Source organism: Mauremys reevesii, linkage group 7 (assembly GCF_016161935.1).
Source record: "Mauremys reevesii isolate NIE-2019 linkage group 7, ASM1616193v1, whole genome shotgun sequence".
Classification (NCBI taxonomy): domain Eukaryota; kingdom Metazoa; phylum Chordata; order Testudines; family Geoemydidae; genus Mauremys; species Mauremys reevesii.
This window is the reverse complement of record NC_052629.1, coordinates 116140519-116163597: the sequence shown is the minus strand read 5'-3', so window position 1 is coordinate 116163597 and position 23079 is coordinate 116140519. Positions and strand designations below refer to the sequence as shown.

The following is a 23079-nucleotide window of genomic DNA, read 5'->3' as shown; positions in this document are numbered from 1 at the left end:
ATCTACAGCTAGTCCTCATACAGGGCCAAGCAGAGAGTGTTGTGCACAAATACCAGAGGGCAGAGCAGGAGAAATAATTCTCCGGTTTCAATCATGTTCTCAATATTTCCATCTTAGCTAATATTCTACAGACTGTTTCTTATACACAAAATACACACTGAATAAAAGTGACAGTCAGATCCTTATATGGTATAAGAGTAACTTCCCTGAACTCAAGGGAGCCACATCCATTTACACCAACAGAGGATCTGGCCCTGTATTTCCATGCCAACTTCTCTTTTTATTTGAAAGTTAGACTAAGTAGTTAACAGGCTGCTCTATAGGTACGTGTAACTGTATGTGCTTATCATCCAGCTAAGGTTTTGAAGACTGCAGCAATTAGATACAGTCAGCCCTTGTCAAGAAGAGCCAATCTTCAGACCAGCCAACCACTTGCCGTTAAGAGGAAAGTAGAATACAAAAATAATTTGCAAATGAAAACAACAAAAATCACACTGGATTTTGAGTCAATGCACACCAGTGACCTTAGTAACTGACAGAACTCTGTTAAGGAAACAATAAAAAGAGCCAGGCTTGCATTAGCTTTATAGCCCTGATACTATCAACAGGTATTGCTAAGGGCAGAAGTATACTGCCGCAGCAAGCACAAGAGAGAAGCTTTGGGAATACACCTCTACCCGGATAGAACACGAATTCGGATATAACGCGGTAAAGCAGTGCTCGGAGGGGGGCAGGGCTGCGCACTCCGGCAGATGAAAGCAAGTTCGATATAACGCGGTTTCACCTAGATTTTTTGGCTTCCGAGGACAGCGTTATATTGGGGTAGAGGTGTATCTGTAAAGTTTGAAGGTGATGGGTCACGGACAATGAAAATTGGTCTTGCGTCCTTTACTGCCTCCTTGTGACGAGCACATAAGGCCTGAAAGTTTAGTAGGGAACTCTTTAAAAACACTGCAGGTTCTCTTTTCCTTAGAGCTGTCGTTTAGGATTCCTAGAGGATCGCCAAGAGATAAAGGCCATGGTCATTACTCTTCCCTTTTCACCCAACCCACCTGCTCCTTGGCCCCAGGACACACAGCTCCAAGAGCCAGACACACTTCCAACATTCCCTCCTCTCTCAAATACAGCTGTTCCTGAAGCCCTCCTCTGAGAAGGGGAGTTCACATTTGTGCTGGTTCCCTCTGGAAGTTTGCAAAAAGAAGACTCCAAAGGATCCCGCTAGCTCTCACCTCACCTCTCCTCCCAGCACCCAGCAGCAGGAACAAGCCACAAAGGTGCTCCTGCTAGACATAGCCTCTCCTCCACTCATGGAAACAGAGGGGATTACAGAGGTTGCAAACTGCTGAGTATTAAGGTCTTGGTTCTCTACGAAACTCAGAACACCATCTTCAAAGAGGAAAGTAACTGCAAGAAAATTAGAGAACTTTTCTCCCTGGATATAGATTATGAAACTCTTGGCATGCTATAGGCACTGTATGTACAGCCCATCTTAACACACTTCCTTCTGTGACCAACTTCTGCCCTCTTCTCCAATTGACTGACCATTAGGTCCACAGTTTAGCACAGCATGAGCCAGGCAGTGAGTAGCAAGGGTAGAAGATACAACATTGAGATTATCAAATGTATCGTGATGGTTTTAAAAATGGAGCGTTCTAAAAACTGAGCGTGAAATAATTTTGCTGAGGATCTAGGAAACTCATCCAGGCCTGACAGGAGTGCTTCTCGTTACTCAGTTGTGCCATAACTGAATGGGTGGTTGGGTCACCCTTATCTTACGGGCATAACCTTTATCTTTCAGTGCACTCATGAGAAAGATTATGTCAGGACACAGGACTGCAGGTCACTGGCCTGATGTCACGGATTTTTAAATCCCATACAGGCAGTTTGTGGCACCTAGCTAAACACTGGTATGCTGGTAGTGCTATCTGTGCTCCAATTCCTGAAGCACTTGCTATCCTGAGTACTCCATTCCCTCATCCCCACTCAGTCTGTACCACTGCAGATTGCCTAACATAACTAACTCTTTGCGATAGGGCCTGCAGTCAAAATAGCAGAAAGAGCTCCCAGCACAGGCAGGTCCCCATAACCAGTGTAAGGTACCTGTAAAAAACAAACAAACTTTTCTCTTTAGTTGGTGAGTGGAAGTGGAAGGACTTTGACAGAGAGGAGGCATAGGTAGAAGGCAAGGTGTGTTGGTTGGGAGGAGTGTGGGGGGGGAACACAAGAAAAATCATCCTACCAGAAAATAAATATTTGAATGTGGTTAGAACAAAGTATTTTCATAAAACTTCCAATACAAGATGACCCCAAGCTAAAATGCCCTCAGATGCACGCAACTCCTGCTGAAGTCATTTGGAGCTGCCTGTATTATGCAAAAGCAGAATCTGGCCCATTATAGTTCAGTACTGAGTGGGTTGCATTTCATGAACTATGGGCCAAACTCGGACGTCCTTTTTTAAACTGAGCAATTGCCTTGAATCAGTGGAAGATTTGACTGAGTGAGGACTGAGTTAAGGCAGCAGGATTTGCTGCAATACCTGGGGCAGTTAGAGATGATGCAAAGATTGGCAAATTGGAAGGCACAATGAGTAAAGTGTATTGGACATCCAATTCTGGAAACCTGAGACCAGATTCTGGGTTTGGACATGAATATGGATAGCGGTGGTCGGAGTTGTCCACATCACAAAGACACCCATTTGGCACAATTGGCAATCTGTCCTAGTGAGACACGGGGCTGGAATATCAAGGTTATTGCAGATCAGAACTGTGGTGTTGATAAGGAAAATTGAACAGAGGCTCCCACACTCCAACTGGCTCAAGCCAAAGCTATTCTCCTTCAAAGCACAAATTCACAAGAGAAAAAAGAAAGGATGAAGTCTTCAAGATCACACAATACTTTAGATAATGTTGAGACAGTTACATTGTGTTTCTCTACACAGTATTTGCTTTAACAAAAATCAGTCTTTTTCCTAGTGTAAACTGCCTCGTATAAAGCGAGGCCTATCTTACTTGAACTGTGGTATGCTTATCTTGCTTGATCGCTTCATACAATTTGGATCTCTTACGCCATAATTTCTCTGTACCTCTGGCTGAATGAATGCCGCATCCAGCGCAGGATGCTACCATTCATCTGCTGCTGCTGATGCTTTACAGGCAGTAGAACAGAAGCAAGCATAATTTTTCCCCTCCCACTTACATTATGACCAATGCACCGGTTTTGGGGAAGGGTCACCTGATGGGGCAACGTATATCTTCTATGATATGAAGTTTATTATAAAGAATGGAAGGGTCTGATTAGTATAAACTAAGAATCTCCTGTTTGGCTCGGGTTTCATCTATTTAACTTTTTGTGTGGCTCAATCAAACTAGATGCTTAAATAAAAAACACAGCGCAGTCAAGTAGCTGCACAAAAATACCCACTATCTAGCAATCACAGACCGGTCAAGACAAACATTACTGGATGGCCAGAGCCAGTGGATTATGCTGAAACAAATGCATTTCATCTTTCCTTTTAAATTACAAAAGATTATCATTTTACTCAGCAATGACCCTTATTAAATTGGAAACTCAGAACATATTTAATTCTGATGTACAATCTACTCAAATTGAAGTGTATTATTTATCACTAATATTTAATGACAAAAAACTGATAACTTTCACAGATTATACCACTGATTTCCTCTAGTCATGCATCATTGGTTCTGTTGGTCATTAGCATTATCACAGTGCATAAACTCTGGCTTATGCAGCAAGTTTGATAACCGAGCTAGAAGCCTGTATCTACTATTTTTCAGATTGTTCAGACTGACTAGTTTACGTGGGTGAGAGAGTGAGTCTATCTAATGGTATCTATTATACTCCCTAAAAACCCTAGTTAATACATTTCTATTTCCAATAATTTGCTTATGCATGGCAAGAATTATAAGCAAATGTAAAGCAGTCCAAAAACAAATCAGGACACCACTTAAACCGGCCAAGCACCTTTTTCTGGGAAGTGTGTATTCAAGCCAATCTCCAAAATAAATAGGATATCTAGTCTTCTCCAATTTGATTTTTAAATAGTAGAAATATGCTGAACTGTCTTAATATTTTTAAATTTACTTCACAGGTACTATATTGCATTTCAGCTTTTTTTTTTTTAAATTAAGCACTGTAAATACTGTTTTTACAGCAGGGAGAACAGAACAGATGTACAAGTATGATGTAACAGGGCACAATTCAGACCAATGGAGGACTGAGTCACCCCTGCCCTGCAACCTTGGGTGCCTTAGAATCATAGGTTATTAGGGTTGGAAGGGACCTCAGGAGATCTAGTCCAACCCCTGGCTCAAAGCAGGACCAATCCCCAAATGGCCCCCTCAAGGATTGAACTCACAACCCTGGGTTTAGCAGGCCAATGCTCAAACCACTGAGCTATCTCCACCCTGTCCCCCCTTGCAATGACTTGCTCTAGTAGCTTCCACCTGGGCTGCTCACAAAAAGCCGTCCAGCATGCAAGCCACACCCTAAATGTCTATGTGTAACTGCAGCCTGCCAATTACACCCTGGCTCTCGCTAGCCTTAGTTACACTGCAGGATGACACCAACATACTCCTCATCCCAGATCTTCTGCCAAAAATGTCTGTCCTGTACTGCTCAGGCCTCTCCTGGACAGCAGAAATATTTTAAGTCTGTTATTCCTCTGAGAGAATAATATGCCATTTTATTACCTTAAATTAAGTTGAACTGTCTGGGTAACTCTAACTTCAACTATCTTAGTTGCAAAGCAAACTTTCTCACCACATGCTCCAGCAGATTAGTGACCAAACTTTCAGATCAGGATCCTCCCGCCCCGGAGTCCAACTGCTGTTTGTCTTCTTTGGTGCAATACCAGAGACAGACAGGCAAAAAGAGGGAGTGTCTTGGGGTGTTTGCCCCTGCTTTTTAGTTCCAATCCCCCTCTTGAAAAAACATATCCAGCTGAGAACCAGGAGACAAACAAACAGTCTACATGGAAGGATGTTCCCTGCTGTTTTTTTCACCTCTTTGAGCTTTCTTCTTTCCCCTTCCTGCTCAATGACTTTGTTTACTGCTTAAATGCAAATTAAGCAGAGCACACATTCCATTGTTTAGGACAGACCCATCTGCCAACTTCTGCTTGAGCAGGGTTTTGGAACATGTGTTAACAACATCATACAGGGGAATCTTATAACTTCACATTCAATGTTGCCACACATTTTATCAGGACAATGTTCACCACCAAATTATGAATTTTCAGATGATACCGTACAAGGCATACCTTGTTCAGAGATTATTACAATAGTGTGTAGGGTGTCAATACAGGGATGGATTCCATCACAACAAGTTACAACACCAACTGAAGTGTACCGAGGTGAATGTCTGCATCTCAACAAGATCCTGTTACTAAAATGAAGGATTTAAAAAACCAAAAATCAGTCCTGTGAAGGAAGATAACTGTTTTTTACAACAGATGCTCAAACAAAAACAAACAAAAAAACCCCGCAGATGTATTACCTACAGTACAATTGTAAGTTATGTGACGGGGCAAGGCCAGATGGCTATAGTAAAGTAATGGGAGACAGATATATTAGCCACAGGCTAAACAAATCCCTGTTACTGGATAAGCAAATGGCAGCTGCTCCAAGTCAATTAATACACCTGTGGCCAATTAAGATCTTTCCAGAAAGCAGGGAGGACAGCTAGGTTGATTGTCTTTGGTGTCCCATCCCAATCAGGGGCTGGCTGAAACTAGTTAAAAGTCTCCTAGTTAGGCAGGTGACTGGGTGTGTGTCAGGAGCTGTAGGAGGAAGCTGTGCTGTTGGAGAGACTGAGCAATACCAACCATATCAGGTACAAGGAAGGAGGCCCTGAGGTAAGGGTGAAGTCGATCTTGAGGAAGTCGCGGCTGCTGTCGGGAAGTGGCCCAGGGAATTGTACCCATCCTGTTTCTAAAAAAAGTCAGCTACCATAACTGATACTGTTAGGGTCCCAGAGCTGGAGCCTGGAGTAGAGGGCAGGCCAGGGAGACAGAGACTGTTCAAGGGAGGATAGCTTCTCCTCACCTCCCTTGCTGGCTTATGATGACAATGGCTCAGCAGGCTCTGCCTCTAGAGCCAGAAGGGCTATGTGGAGGGTCACAGTGAGCCTCTGAGGCTAGTGAAATCCACCAGGAAACACAGGACCCACAGAGACAAGGACAGAGCTTTGTCACAGTTACCTGTACTGATCATAACTGGGCTGCATGCTTTTAACACATTCTTTGTTCAAAGCATTCTGAATAGCAAGTCATGATTTGTTAGAAAAAATACATTTTACTTTTTAAATGTTTAAACACAACATCTGAGTACACTGTCAATGTTAATGAACGGGAGTATAGTTTATGACTGACAAATGAGATTTACCATGGACAATTTCAGAGAGCCTTATCCTGCCCTCATTTAAATCAATAGGGAGTTTTGCTTCAGTGGGAACAGGACTGAGCTCTTGTCACAAGTATTTGGTTTTAGAAAAATTAAAAATTATGTTAATATCTTAACGTTACAAAACGTACTGGGCCAAACCCACTGCTGGCATAATGCCAATGAAGTCAGAGTTCCAGTAGGAGACATACAGACCAAGTACATCTTCATAATTTGTAGTTTGTACTTGCATCAAGCCTGTTGGCCAAATTCTGCTCTCACGTAACTCAGAGTAGTGCAAGTGTTTTACATGGAGATCCTCTGGGCTTATGCCATTATAACTGGGAAAAGAATCCAACCCTGTCTCTGTATATACCATGCACTGAAATGCACCTACTTATGAAGTTCACCCACTCTGTTAAAAATCTATTGTACGCTGACAGAGAGTTTGCATTACATTGTCTTAAGGTAAAAGAAAAGAAGCCCTCTCTTTTGGAAGAAGCGTAGTAATGGAAGAGAACGTACCAATACTAACTGCTGCTACTACATTATGTGATTTAGCTGGCTTAAGGTGAACTCAAGCTTGTGTCAAATTTCAGTACCACTGTCCAGGGTACAGTAACTCCCCACTTAACCTCTTCTCACTTAACGTTGTTTCGATCTTATGTCCCGGCTCAATTACAGAACATGCTCCATTTAAAGTTGTGCAATGCTTCACTATAATATCATTTGGCTGCCTGCTTTGTCCACAGCTGGGCAGCCCCCCGTAGGCTCCCCTACACGCCCCCCCCTCCCCACCAGCACCTCCCACCCACCGGCAGACCTCACGGATCAGCACCTTCCACCTCCTCCTCCTGCCTCCTTCACATGGCAATCAGCTGGCTTGTGGCGTTCAGGAAGTGGGAGGAGCGAGGACTCGGCATGCAGGCTCCCCCTGCCTCCCGAATGACACAAGCCTGCTGATTGCCATGGGCAGGAGGCAGGAGAGGAGGAGCTTGCGTACCAAGTCCTTACTCCTCGCCCCTCCCTCCTGAACATTGTGAGCCAGCTGATTGCCGCGGGCAGGAGGGAGGGGATAGGAGTGAGGACTCTGTGTGCAGGCTTCCCCCTCCCTCCCCTGCCTCTTGCCCCCGGCAATCAGCTGGCCTGCGGCGTTCAGGGGGCAGGGGAGGGAGCGGGGAGCCTGCGCGCCGTGTCCTCGCTCCTCACCCCCCTCCCTCCTGAACGCTGCAAGCCAGCTGATTGCCGCAGGCAGGAGAGGAAGAGGGGAGGAGCGAGAACATGGCGTGCGGCGTAAAGGGGAGGGGAAAGAGGTGAGTTAACGGTGGGGGGTTGGGGAAAGGGGTGGCATGGGCAGGCAAAGGGTTGAGCCCCCCGCCCCTGGTGCTTGCATAGTAGGGGAAGCTACCGCTGTGCAACGTGCTTCTCCTAGCCCAGTAGTCTCCAAACATTTTTGACTGCACACCCCTATCATCAATAAAAAAATTTTGAGCACGCACCCCCAATACATGTATATTTATGTATAAATTCTATACATGTACTACTATACTATTATGTACATTATAAAAACATACAAAAAATAGAAGTTAAAGGATGAGAGATGAAAAACAATTTTTAAAATTTTTATTGTATTTTACTTATTAAAAGGTACAAAAAAGCTTTTTGCTCTCACAGTGTGATTGAATATGCTTCATGATGTCTGAAAATCTTGGTTTAACCCTTTGTGATACAGCGATTCGAAGGTCTGGATTAGGGATCGGGTGCGGGAAGGGGCTCAGGGTGGGGGTGCGGGAGGAGGCTCAGGGCTGGGGCAGGCAGGAGGTGCAGAGCACTTACCTAGGGCAGCTCCTGCTTGATGCAAGGGGTGTGCGGTGGCTCTGCGCAGCGCCGCCCCCATGGCCGCGATTCTGGGACCTGCTCCTGCCCCCCCGCCCCCGCTTCTCTCCGGCCGGCTCTGAAGGGGAAAGCGCCGCTTCTCTCCAGCCGCTGGCTGTGCGGCTGCCCCTGCTCCTCCACAGGCCGGAGGACGACTCAGGGCCGCATTCCGAAAGGGGCTTTAGAGCTGCAGGCCAAGGCCCTGGGACCCCCTTAGCCCAGGGCCCTGCAGCCCCTAAAGCCCATGCGTTCCAGGTGGCCCAGCCTGCGGGGGGCAAGGGGCAGAGCAGCTTCCCCACTCGCTCGTTCCCTGCCTCCTCCAGCCGCCCTTCCCCCCTTCGGCGGCAGCGCTCCACCTGCTGCGCCCCCCGATGGATCAGCTTGCAGACACCCCACTTTGGAGACCTCTGTCCGAGCCAACAGCACGTTCAGCCTCCTTGCCTGCCTCATTGTCTCCAGTACCAGTGGGCGCCTGCCTGTGTGGGGTAAGGCAGAGGCACCTCCCAACTATAGTACTGTACGGCAAACAAAATTTCCCTGGAACCAAACCCTCCCCGCCCCCCCATTTACATTCATTCTTGCGAGGAAATTGCATTCACTTAACTGTTTCACTTAAAGTTGCATTTTTCAAGAACATAACTATAACGTTAAGTGAGGAGTTACTGTATTAGAAATAGTTGCCATTCTAAAAGAAACGACAGCAATTTGACAAACTAGTGCCACACCCTGCACTCTGTACAGGGGTAACAGATCTCCCAGAGGACCCAATCCAGAGTAGAGGACATGTACAGGGTTACAAAATACAGTACACAAGCATAAATGCTCCCAACCACTGTGCCTCCTGAACATGCAGCTTGCTTGGAGCCGGTCGAGTTACAAAAAATAAAACAGAAGTTTTGATACGCAAATGTAGTGAATATTTTCCACTATTTTCCCCACCCACCAGTTTGGTCTTGACAAGTGATTCACCAACTTAGTAAGCTTACTGGCCGTGCCAAATGCCACACATCTGTTCCACCCCTACCTAGCTCTAGCCTAAATCACTGTAGAAACAGCTATTGTGTGAGTATTACTCTACAGTCCACATGGTACCCAGCGTCTCTCTGCACAGCTCTCTCTCATCAACCACAGCATGTAAGCTGCTTTTAAGAGGACTTCCGCACCAGAGGAAGGGTAGGATTTAGACTACTGACTTCAGTGGAACTTCTCTGTAAGTACAGAGTGGTAGAATTGAGTCCTTAAAAAAAAAAAGAGTTGATTCTACAGCTAACAAATTCATCTAACGTTCAAAGAAGACAGAGTTCATGACTCACTATCAACCAACTTATTGTAACAAAGAAGCCATTATTTAAAAAAAAAAAAGGTGAAAATTAAGATTTTCAATTTATTAATCCTAAACACAGCACTCTGAAAATAAGGTCTGCAACACCACAGCTGACAAAAGCCAGAAAAATCTCTTAATTGCAGATTGTATTTTCTATTAGAATATCATATTTTAAATCTTAAAAAAAAGTTATTACTATGCCAGCAACATAGCAATAAATAATTTTGAAGGCCTTCTCGCTTGCCTACCTAGAGTAGGTCTACACGCTGTCCCATGCCAGCTGACTCAGGCTTGCTATGCTTAGGCTAAGGAGCTTTTTAATGGTGGTGACGACATTCAGGCTCAGACTGGACCCTGCCAGAGGGGAGGAGGCCCAGAGCTCAGGCCCGAGCCTGAACATCTTCACCGCAATTAAACAGCCTCTTCACCTGAACCTCAGTCAGTTACACATGCCAGCCGTGGGGTTTTAAATTGCAGCACAGACATATCCTTAGTTACCTTTGATAGTAGTAAAGTAAGTGGTAAACTTCCTAATGACAGTATTTAATTAATAAGATGCTTTAAAAAAAAAAATCTGTCGCAGCTTCCTAAAGATAGATCAGTTAATTACTTAATTCTTAATGAAATGATTAACGTTCTTTCAACAAAGAAGGCAGAAATTTAATATTACACTGCAAGTTTCATTGAAAAAGCAGTGACATGAACACTGCTTCTCCTCTGCTCTGCTGCCTCCCCTCCCTTCATCAGTTCTAGTTTCCATTTTACGCAGCCTCGTAATTAGAACGGCGCTCGAACATCTTGACGAATATCTGCATCACTGTCTTCTTGTTGTTGTGAAATCGAGTGCTACATTCCAGACATGCACAGCCTTGAGATCTAAAACAAAGAGGTTACCCAGCACTATGGGTCAGCTTGAATCTTGCCTCCGATCTGAATGATTAAATTGTGATGCCTTTAAAAATAAATTTAAACTACACTGAACTTGCATAGAAATGAGGCATGTATTTTAAAAGATTGTGAGGGAAGGGTGTTTTGGGCTCGGGATGGAATTTTCAAAAGCTTCTACGAAGAGATTGGTGTCTAACTCTTTTAGGATACACCCAACACCGCAATTGAAAGCCTACAGCTGGCCCATGCCAGTGACTTCATCTAAGGGGCTGTGTAACTGCGAGATGGAAGGGTCCCAGAGCTCAGGCTGCCACCCAAGCCTGAACTTCTACACTGTAGCCCATGTCAGCTGGCACGGGCCAGCTGCAGATGTCTAGTTGCTGTGTAGATATACCCTCTGAAACTGTTGAAAACTGCGCCTTTTCAACTAGATAACATGAAGCCCTCCCCCCCCCCCCATCCCCAAACACTTATTGCACTGGAAAGTAGGTCTGGTTTGGTTTTGTTGAGAGGGAAGGGGATGCTGAAAAGGTTGATTTTCATAATTATCTGAAGCTCTGAACATGTAAACAAACCACTTTACCATTTTATCTTCCTTTATTGCAATCTTTTTAATAGAGACATGACATTCTACTTACTTTCACATACACTCTATTTCGTTCTTAAAAAGACTTTGCCATCATTGGCTCTGCTATCTAAAGCAGTAATAATGCAAGTCCAATCGCTTGGGAAGTATGCCTACTTTAGTTTACTGATGTGTTAATATGCTTAATCTACTAATTAATGAATAAACAGCTTGCATTACCAACCCGGGGGAGGGATACCGAGAAGAAAAGTAGAGAGCCCAAGGAAAAAGACACTTGACCCTAATTGCTAGCAACAACATGACAAAACTAATTGGGAAGCACAGCTCAAACCAAGACACAACATGAAAGGAAATGTCTGGATTCTAGAGGTGAAACTAACCAAGTATGTTAGTGGCTCCAAATCAACTTGCCCAACTATGCCACCTTTTGTTTGACTTTCTGTTTTAGCAGCAGAGAAGCCGATGCCACCTGAGCATGGACTATCCCCTCAATCCAGTGCCCAAATAAGCGTGTTTGCCAAAAGAAGCATTCACGCCTCACCCATCACACACCACGTCCATGAGTTAGGATATGAGCCAGCCCACATGAAGTTCCAGAGTTTCTGAACAGACTATTCTCTTCTAGTCCACATTTCTTTCCCCTCCCTCTTCATAGGTCTTAATCCTCCCTCCCATGACTCAGCTGCCAAGATCAAAGCACTTGCTCTGAGCCTGGGAGAGCAAGCAGTCTGCTGCTCAGCCTTCCCTACCAATCTTACCAGTCACCAAGGCATGAGAAAGCAAGACTCATGCTGCATCCTCCCTATAGGGAGGATAGCATTACCTTGACAACACTTACAGCCCCACAAAGCCTTAAGGAGTGCCGGAGTTTCACCCAAACTCAGCTGTCCCAAATGCTAGCACAGAGCACAGTACACAGGCATGATTCTCCTTTTGTTTACACCAGCACAGAATGGACTTCAGTGGAATTACTCCCGATTTACAAGAATGAGAGGGGACAATCAGGCTTGTGTATATAAATACACACAACACAAAATGGTTTCACATATTTTGTAAGAAACATTTTTCTATCTGAAAAATCAATTAAATCAACAATATTGGTAACAGCATTTACTGCAGTGCTGTGCTCTGGGCCATTTCAATCCTCAAAAGACAGAAGAAAGTAGACTTAAAAAATTATGCATCCATCACCATCACACCTTGAGCACTAGGAAATATTATTCCATCGCATAAGATGTCTGTTTTAACAGAGTTTACATTTGAATTAACAGGCTAACTTATTGAGGAAATAGGCACTTGTAATAAAAAACATAATGAGAAGTACTGTAGGGAAAGACTGATTAACAGTAAACAATGCACTTGATCATTTGAATAAAGCTTTCTATTTACTCATACTATTTTCTGAGACCATTCCCATCGTACAGGCGAATGGGAAAGGCCTACAATTAGTTTTCCAAAGAGCATTCCCAGAAATATTGTAACACACCAGACATAAGTAAATATTTCATGATATGGCTTCCATTTCAGTAGATCTGTCAAGATATTTACAGGGCTTGACAGTACTTCTATATTTAATTAAATTTTCACACTCATACTTTAATGTAATTTAAATAGATTATTAGTTGTCAGAATATAGAATAAATTTTGTTTACGATTTAGTTACTTTAAGTACTTACATTGAGGAAACTCATTTAACCCCATGACTGAGTAGCATTAAGTGTTGAGATGAGACTTCTAAAGAGCTTCTATTACCCTTTGCACTCTTGCAATAATCTTAAATTACTACAACTTAATTGCAATTTCAAGGCACTAAAAATCGAGATTTTTTTTTTAAATAGCATAAGGAGGGTCAGTGGGGGAGGGGGGGAAATCACTTAGTCCTACTCAGGTAGGAAGTTCTTTCTGAACAGAAACTAGTTTTGTTCAGTCTTTTCTGCATTCTCAGTTGTTTATGGAACATTATCTTCATCTTCAGAACAGGACTGAATAAATAACTATCCAGCTTACTCACACAAACACCCTGTCATACACAATACTGTGCACTTCAGGTATATAGGAGTGGTGCCAGGAGACTAGAAAGACAAAACCCTAGAGTACACTTGTAGAGAAGTCTGCAAGCTAATTTTTTCTGTGATTAGGTAGGTTTAAGAAGAAAAAAAAAAAGAGTAAGAAACAGAGGGGATGTTAAAGTACTCAAGACATTCCAATCAATATGTGTCTGATCTGAAAATGAAGCAGCCCCTTAAATCTTTGAACACCAAAAAATCTGAATTAATAAAAATAATGAAACTATATAAAGTTTGTATAATTAAGTCCTTCCTGATTACTGTATTGTTTATTCCATCCTACTTCCTCCATACAAAATACCCAGTGACATCATCTTCTTACCTATTGTAGCTGCAATTACCAACACAGTAATAGCTATGGGAATCAAGCTATATAGTAGTTTATGAGATCAGTAGACTGTGAGCAAGTGCTTTAGTTAGGGCAAAAGAAAACAATTCTACAGACAGCCAATCTTGTTTAATTTCCTTCCGCAGTAAGACACATGAAAAGCATTCAGCTAACAAAACAATTCAAATCATCATTTAATTTCACTATGGCCAGGATCCAAATAAGCTCTTCAGCATGTGTATAACTTTAAGCATGTGAAGTCAATAGGACCACTAGCGCTTAAGTTAAGCACAAGCTTGAGGTTGAGTGCTTTGCTGGGTCAGGGTCTATGAGAATAACTGCCTTTACTGCAAATATGCTGTAAGAGTCCAATGCAAAATGTCTTCAAATTTGACCCACTCATTTAATGAGTATCTTTGACTACTCATTTAATAAGTATTGTGACACATGTGGGAGATAGCAAGTTATTCATCTGAGACACTTGCAGTGCCTAGTCATAAATGGAATGAGCCGCAGTACAGACAGAGCTCAAGCCAAAATTGTAGTTTTTCCATTTTTTTTTTTTTTTGTTATTACCTTAATACTGAAACCAGTCATTATTTCCTTCAGGTTTTTAAAAAACTTTTTCCCCCAAAAAGAAACTCTCTCTTATGGAAGTGATTATGAGAAACAGACAGTAAAGAATCTTTTGGGGAGTGGTTCTGATCTTTTCTTAAATGCACCTATATATTTAAATATTGACAATGTGCAAAATATGTATTCACCCATTAGCTCAGTTGCTTCTGTAAGTGCCCAATCCTGCTCCCACTGAAGTCTGATCAAAGTTTTGCTATTGGATTTTTACTTCTGTTCAAACTTGATAGGCCCTTACATGAAACTACAGGGAACATGCATTTAGAAAGATAAGAAAAGGCCTAAACAAATGTAGTTCCTGTTCAAAGGAAACAAACTACCTGTGCAAATCTAGCTGCAGTTTTCTCCAAGCCTTTCTCAGCTGCATAAAACATTTCAGCTCAGTCCCTTGAAGCTGCAATTAAACTGTAGTAATTTAAGATTATCATAAGAGCAAAGGGCAGTAGAAGCTCTTCCTGAGACCTCTCACCACTTAATGCTACTCAGTCTTGGGGTTAAATGAGCTTCTTTAGTATAAGTACCTTAAACCAACTGAATCGTAAACAAAATTTATACTATTTTCTGACAGCATATGATCTATTTAAATTTTATTAAACCATCTCTGAGAAAATGTAGAAAGACAAAAGCGCCATCACAAAAAATAAATAACTGGACAGACTTGCTGAAATAACCGTATTATAAATACAAATTCTATATGAGTGCACATTTTACAATATTACATGTAACACACACCAGAAAAATATTTCACGAAGAAACTGTCATCCAATTCAAACGATCAATATAAATGGCCACAAGCCATAAGAATATTAAATACTTAACTGTATTCCATGAAAAAGCTTGCTGTTTACTACTAACCTTTCCCTTAATTTTTACAGTATCATGAAACAAAATGGATTTGAGAGGCTTACATGTTTATGGTATTCTCATAATGTTAGTGCAAATTTAAGCTCTGTTAAACAGCGATCTTCCCTAATAAAACAGCCTTGCACCACATTTGCAACACAACAGTGTTCAATGTACAATTCTTAACTTTTTTTCCTTCTCTTACCAGTGTAAAAACCAGCTTGGTTACTATTACAATTCCTGGTGGAACTGATTTAAGGAGAAAATGTTTATAGCTGTTAAAAACATTACATATTACCCAAAATGGCTTAATAGCATACATGTGTATGTTTAACATGCATACTTTAATTAGACAATAAAAAGTATATGCTATAAAAAACTACTGGCTTTGCAATAAGTCGTGCAGCATGGTGATGAAATGTTGGCTTATAAAAAAAGTATAAAGTGCTTATTGTGTGTCTATTCTCCTAATTAAAGAAATACTTAAGTGATACAGGTTTTTTTCAAATCATGCAATACATGTTTACTTGTTGTTTCCTGTATACATTAACATAGCAGCTTTTTACTTAAGAATTTGAAAGTCTCTATTTCCATTGTTTTAGGATATTTTATAGTAAGAAACTAGGTGGTGAATAACATTTGCAGAGTTAACACTGAAGTGTTTGAAGATGAGTACAGAATCCTACAAAAGGTTTAAAGGAATATAAATATCTAATTTGATTAGTTGATACTTCGGTTATGTTTTACTTTGAGAAAATTATTATACGCTATGCTGACATTTGGTACTACTTTCTTTAAACAGAAGTATAGTAATTAAGTTTATATAAAGTAGACTCAAAGGGACATGACAAAAACATTTTTGTAAAAATCAGGACATGGCCAAAACATGAAATCTCATTGTTTGCTACTATAGTTAGAAAACTACTTTTTGTTTTCTAAATTCAAAGAACCAAGTGAAACTAAAAACAAAGCAAAAAACAACAGAATTGTTCTAGTCCACATCAGAATAACACCTTCACACAGACACTTAGCTTCCTGACAATTCAGAAATTCTAAAATTTCAGAGGTAAACTTCATAAAGCTTTAATTTTTTGCTAACATGATGTTAGTGAACTTCTCTGCAATTCTAGGTAGCATAAATAAAATAGAACTGTAAATCAACTTAAAACTGAATACAACACAATCCCAAAGACTGATTAATTAACTTGTTCTGCAAGTCAGAATCTGAAGAGGTAGGGGAAAAAAACTGAATTGAAATACTATAAATATTTTTTTCTCAAAGTTATCTTTTGGTTTCACAACAAAGATCAGCATTTGTAATGGTCCATTTCTGGATAAGTGAACATATAACCTTACTGCCTGATCGAATAGTCCAGAGCTTTCAGTGAGGCAGCTCCTGACAACAGCCCAGCAGCAGATTTGTTTGATCTCTACTGCCTTCCTTAATCTGGGTTGTCAAGGTTCACTTGTTGGAGGCTGTTTACTTTACTTTTTTCAAAAAAGCGATTTTTTTTTCTCCTCTCTCTCACATACAATGACTAATCCAAAGACTAAGGGGAAAGAATGCAGCCAATGCAAGATGTTAAAGCTACACTACCTTTTTGCAATGAGATTTTAGCCGACACCTTTTGAATGGTGACTAATGGAGATTCCTCCCCCCAACCCATCACCCCCATTTCATTCTATATAATTGTGCAATAGTTCAAAAAAAATTGGGGCAGGGAGGGGGATTTAGAACAGAGAACTTGAAACCAAAAGTCCAAGTTTCCCCTCCTTCCCTTGAACCCCCCAATCTGGTTTCAAAGATGCATAGTATACTTGCTCCTTGAGATCCACTTTGTTACTGTAGAACTCAAAATATTTGAAAACCTCTCATGCTTAACACGGAAGAAGAACACAGGATTTGCCTTCTCAATCAGACAAATTGTAAAATACTATTAAGTATTTCAAACATCTATTTCTGTCCTCCAATAAAAATTAAACCAAAGACAACTACTACCTTAAGGAGTATGAGAAGTACATTTCTTGAAAGACATACTTACAAGTAACTATCTGCCTAGTTAAGAGAATGTAACTAGTTATACTGATGTTTTTATAAGTCAGATAACCAAAGCAAATTCATAAGAACAGAAAAAGCTAAATTTAAAGCAAGTGTCATTTGCAGATTTTTTTAAAAATAGGTATAATTATTCAATACTCAAGGATTCAGAATCATCTACTGTACAGACACACTGTGCAAATACTGTACACATTACTCATTCACAGAACAGTTACTAAAAGTGAAACCCTGAACTTCTGATAGGATAGGAGATCAAGCCAGAACTCTCTATAGAAGTAGAATTCAGAAACACTTGTAGCCGTTAAATGAAATGCTTGGTGGGAGCATTATGTCTGAAGAGTTGACACTGACAGTCATATTGTTTTTAAAAAGTGCCATTTTAGGAGTTTTTTTGGTTCACTAAAAGAAATATTGTAAGACCAATGCCTAGAATGAAGGCAGGCTAAAACCGATACACTTTGTAATCAACCCAGCAATGGTATTTAAATACAATGAGTTGGAAATAATTAATAGTTATAAAGTGGAATGGGGGAGGGAAAGAAGCAGGTCACTGTATTTTATAGCAGCACTTACACGGTTAGCTAAATTCTGATCCCTGTTTTCTTGGTTTAAAAAAAAAAAGAAGAGGACAACTCCATGTTTAATACATCCTGCAGCATGTACTCTCCCCCTTCGGTTTCACTGACCTGAAATAAACGTTTCAGCCTATAGCTTTTGTAAGCTGATCTGTACCCTTTAGGATAGATGTTCCCCTGGTTTCTCTTTATTTGGGAGTTTGCTTTTGGAGTGGGGAAGTGTGTGTGGGGAGGGGGGGTGTCCTTGATATCCTTATATGTAAAAGCCTCCGCCGATTTCCCTATACTTACCGAGAGATAGCAGTGAGAAAGGCTCTGAGTGAATGATCGCCAGTACACAGCTCCTCAGCAAAGGCTGCTGCTGCTCCGGCAGGCAAAACTTTTGGGCTCTACGGTCGAGAAGAAACCAGGGGTTCTTTCAACAAGTCTCCAGAAGGCAGGTTTGGTAAGGGGGAGGGGGGAGAGAAAATGTGCGGTGTTTAAGGGGAGGGGAGGAAAGAAGAGGAGCCTTGAAACACTTGCAAGAAACGGGATCAGGAAATAGATCTAAGGACTTCGTGGTAGTAACGGGATCTGAAAACCTCCCCTCATCGCCATTCAGCGGGGACCTGCGCTTGCAGGGTTGCACCAGGGGGCAAGTGGCAGGGTTGGGTCTGGAGTTGCAAATGTTTATTCAAACACTTCATCTCAGCAGAGAGAGAGAGCGAGAGAGAGGGGGGCGCAGGCTGGCAAGGGAGCAGGCACCGCAGGCTGGGGGCGATGCACGGTGCTGGGCGCTGGGTGGGTGTGTTACACCGGCGGGGGTGCCCGGGAACTCCGGCGCAGAGTCATCCGGGCTGAGTGCTCGGGAAGCGACAACAGGTGGGACTGGATGTGGAGGGGCGGGAGGCAGGACTTGCTCAGGCAGTGGCAGCAGCAGGGGAGGGAGATCAAGGTCCCCGCCGCGCTGGGGGGGAAGAGGGCAGCCGCTGGCCGCAACTTCTCCGCACGCTGCCTGCAACTGCGCCGCGTGTGCGCCCCCAGCGCCGCGCGGGCGCGCAACTCCCGCGGGGCAGGGATCGCGCCCGCCGCCTTGCGGCAGCCGCGGCTCCCGGGAAAGCGCCGAGCCCAAGCCTGGGGACGCCCAGCGGCGCGACCAGCCCCCTGCGTGCGCGTGGGCTGGGCTCGGGGCGTGGACCTGAGCGGGACCTTCCCTCCCCCCCCACGTCTGGAGGGTCCCCAGGGGAGCCCCTGCGCGCGCGCGCTCCTCCCCGGGGCGCCACTCCGCGGGGGCGCACCGCGGCGTGACCCCGGCGCGAGCGGCAGGCGAGCCCGGCCCCTGCGTGCGCGGAGGGGCGTGTGCGCCCAGGGCCCGTGCGCTGAAGTTCACGGGGAGGGGGGGAGAAGATGGATAAAAAGTTTCCAAAGTGAGAGCAGAAGGGAGGGGGGGTTGGTTTCTCCCCCGCCCGCTCCCTCCCTCCAGCGCCAGGGGAGCGGCGTGTCCTCCCCACCCCCCGGCAGCAGCAGCAGCTCCCCGTCCCGGCTCCCCCAGCGGGGCGCTGCGCTGGGGGGGCTGCTCCGGCGGCAGTGGCCAGCGGCCAGCCCCAGAGGTGAAGGAGCCGCCGCCGCCGCCTCTCCCATTGCATCGGCTCTGATTTATGCAAACAGCCCGGCGGCCGGCGCGCATCCCCCGCCAGCAGGCAGGGGGAGGGGGGCACGTGGAGGCTGCGGATGGGGGTGGGTGGAAGGTGTTGCGGGGGGGGGGGGAGAGAAAAGTGAAACAAACAAGAAGGCGCCTGAAAAGTGGAGGGGAAAAGCCGAAAAGCCAAACTCACCCGCTGGAGACGGCCTGTCGGTGCCCACTACGGGCTCCCCCCAGCGCGGGTGAGTCTGCCTGCCCGTCCCTCCCTGTACTCTAGCCGGGCAAGCCCCATGCGCCGAGCCTGGGCAGCAGGCACAGCGTGCAACAGCCGCACCATAAATAACAATAGAGCCCTCCGCTCGGGACTAGCTTCCAGGGGAGCCCAGCGCCCGGGCGGGCCAGCCCGGCCCCCGGCCCCCGCCGCTCCCGGCTCGGCTCCAGGCGCCTTGCGCGGCCACTCCGGAGTTTGCCGGCAGGGAGGAAGAAGGAGGCAAAGCTGGGGGGGGGGGGGAGAAATAACACCCCCGCGGAGGGAGATGTTGTTATTTTTTGCTGTTATGAGTCTCTGACGTCACATCCACCTGCTGGGTAAACAACCAGGCTCGGTGCAAAGAAACACACAGAGACACACACGCACACACCCCCCGAGCTCGCAGTTGCACAAGCGGGAGCGCAGCCGGGGGGCGCAGCCCAGCCCGGAGCCAGAAGCGGGGCGCCAGGGGCAGCAGAGCGGCTCGGCTAGAGCAAAGGGGGAGAGGGGGACGCAGCCGAGCTGGGGCCAAGGCGGGAGGCTGCGGGGATAGCCAGCGGGGCGAGCACACGCTTGGTCCCGGCCAGAGCAGGGGGGGGATCCGGAGCGAGCGCCGGGCAGAAAGTGCGAGTGTTCGGGAGGCAGCGCCGAAGCCGGAGGCTGCTCCCCTCTCGGTGTTTTCCGCCCTCGAGCCGCTGAAAGCCGGCGAGTTCGGGAGGTGAAAGTTCAGCCGAAGGACAAACCCCCGTGTGCAAGGAAACGGGCGTGTCCCGCGAGCGGGTCTCCCCTGACAAAGGGCACGGAGCTCGGTTACACGCGGGGTGAGTCCGGGCCAGGTGCCGCTGGGAGAAAGTGCCTTCAAATCGCGAGTCGCTGGTTTGTTTCCTTCCCCCTTCGCTGCTCCTTCTAGGAACAGGCTCAGAGGCTGGGGCGGTGCGTTGTTTAACACACGTTACCTGCTGCTGCAGAGAGACCGCTCAGGAGGAAAGTGTTGAGGGTCGTTCACATCCAGTGCTCAGGGGGGAAGAAAAAAGTGATGAGATTTGTTAGGGTGTTGCAACCAGGCTTGAAGTTAAATCGCCTGAGAGAAATCCAATAAAGGAGGCAAGGGATGCTGAATAAATGCTGCTTTATTTCTAAAGTCTTAGCACTAAATTAACTGCCCTCCTTAAAAAAAAAGGAAAAAATAAAAGGGGATGGGGGGAATAGGATGGGTACCATTGAAGATTCATATCACCAAGGCCATAGCAGTAAGGGGCTAGTTCATAGTATGTTGACATTTCTTTCATTAATCCAGTTTGGAACAGTGAGGTTGCAGTCTTGCTGTTCACAAATCTCTGTGTTTTTTAAACACTTTTATTTAATATTAACCCATAACATGATCCAGGCCTTTCTTTAAAAAAAATCAAATGTATAACCAGTTTGAAAAGTGATAATTTTGTACTATCAATTATAATTCAGGGCCTTTTATGAGGCTCTCAAAGCACTTTGCAAAATATAATTAAGCCTCCCAACATCCCTGTAAGGTAGGGGAAAATTACCCTGTTTTATAGGTATGTGAGGCACAGAGAGGCTACATTAACAGACTAAAATCACACAATGAGTCAGTGGTAAAGCCGGAAATAGAATCCAGAATTCCACACACACCCACACACCCACACACCCCCCTTATAGGGTCTAAGCACTCCCTCTCTACAGTGCTTAATATAAAGACCCACTTGCACAGCTCTATTGTTAAAGAATATGTATAAAATAAACAAATATTTTCCTATTTTTACCAGTGCCAGGCAGAGGAAAGTAGGTGATTAGTAAACCAAAAGCCCACTCCTACAAAGTGTTACATGAGATGCCCATACTCACATGAGAAGGCCTATTGCTGCATGACTTGAGACCTTACAGGATCTTGCCTCAGCAGCAGGAGCCTCAGCCTGCATTCCATGTTTAGAACAAAATTCCCATTGATCTCGGTAGGTGTTTTGACTGAGGAAGGACTGCAGGATTGGATCCTCAGTGTCCATCCAACCGATAATAATAAAACTCATCACTTCAGTGGCATGGTAAAAATTTATTAAGTTAAAAAAAAAGCTGAAATTTTTTAACTCAATTGTTCCAAGTGTTAAAGAAAATATTACTAATACCTAATAGCATTATGCCCAAGTACCATTTCGCTTCTGTGGTATGAACCACACTAGCATAAATGAAGAGGATTAAAACAGAACTGTAATTTTGCCATATTTATTCTATATCTGAGTAGCATTTCCTTTGTGGAGTTTAGTTGGTCTCTTAGGACTACTGGTGTTCAGTTCAGTGCTAGTTACTCCTGTACAACCAACTGTTGTGTGTCTGACATAGCATATGACACTGCAAAGTGTACAAGAGATCAACAAACTCCAAGCATGAAATGCTGGTCCCATTGAAATCAATGGCAGTTTTGCCAGGGACTTCAACGGGGCCAGGATTTTGCCCTAAGTGACAAATGGAGGAACTGACAGGCCCTACCCATTGAGTGGTGTTAGCAGTCCCACTAGTTAAAATTATAAATGTAGAATTTTTCCTGCTAACCCCCCTACACAATCTCTCTTATGCTTATTCTGTGTGAAGAATGCCCATCGGTGTCTGAAGTTTGAGAGGGCTGCATACAGAATGCCCAACCGAGATCAGTTGTGTAGACTGAAGATGAACATTTTACCCTTCCACTCTAAAGTGTTCAGCTTACCCTGTGAGTATCTACAACAAGTGATGTGTTGAAGCATCACACCCTTTCAGAAATAAAGCTAATAGCCAGATTTATAAAAGAAGGTGCTTAAAGTTAGGCTCCTAAATTTATATATAGGTATCTAAATCAGCAGCCTCATTTTCAGAGGTGCTGAGGACCCAGAAACATCCAGGGTAATAGTGTGACAGCAATTCTGCAGCATTCTGTAAAGAACAATTTAGATGGCAATTTGATTCGAGGAGTTATTGAGCAACATACTCGGTTAGCAGAAACTATTTTCTTTCAACTAAGTGGAAAATGTTAATAATCTCATTTTGTCCATTCCTTTGCTTTTTGGTAATTGCACTCACCTTATTTTTGGCTTTCAGCAGGTTTGAAACAAGGTTCTCACTAAAGAGGGGGAGCTTATTTTCAATGTTGCTCTCTCTGATTTTGTATATTTCAGTGTCTAGTCAGCTGAAGTGGTGAAGAACTGCATGTCCATTTACTATATGTTAGTGGGGAACTTAACTGCTTCTTAACATATTGTTCATTTTCAACACTGTCACGTTGCATTCATATAGAGCACATTTTAATTTCTTGATCAGTAATCAAGTGGAAGTTTCTTCTTGGCAAATTAAAGCAGGAAGATTTTCACACAAAAGAAAGGGCATGGTAGTAGAACGCCACCTTTTGGCAGAAAAAGTAAATACTGTAGAAGCATATTTCGAAGATGCTTCTGATGTGCAATTACACTTTAAATTACACTAATGGCAAAGTACTTATGCTTAATTCATTATATTTTAAATAATTAAGAGGAAAATCATTGCAAATAAATATTTGCAAAGACAAAGATGGTTTAGCTGTACTTTAAGAGTAATCTTCAAAGAGAGTAAGTACATAATTTCATTATGTCATTGTATTACTAAATAGACTC

At 43.9% G+C, this 23079-nt stretch overlaps 1 protein-coding gene across 23 annotated transcripts in view; it reads right to left on the bottom strand.

The window, feature by feature from the left end:
* The window catches only part of FOXP1 (forkhead box P1), a 498462-nt gene extending 478734 nt beyond the window's left edge, over positions 1-19728 (bottom strand). For 9 of the 23 annotated variants that reach the window (XM_039482864.1, XM_039482866.1, XM_039482871.1 and 6 more), the window contains exons 1-2: positions 19391-19724; positions 17868-17965 (exon numbers count right to left, since the gene is read on the bottom strand). The gene's annotated coding sequence lies outside the window, so the exon portion shown is untranslated. Of the gene's footprint in view, positions 1-10236; positions 10475-17867; positions 17966-19390 lie in introns of those variants that run through there. The other 14 variants (XM_039482875.1, XM_039482865.1, XM_039482880.1 and 11 more) reach the window with 7 other exon arrangements.
* Positions 19729-23079: the final 3351 nt, after the last annotated feature.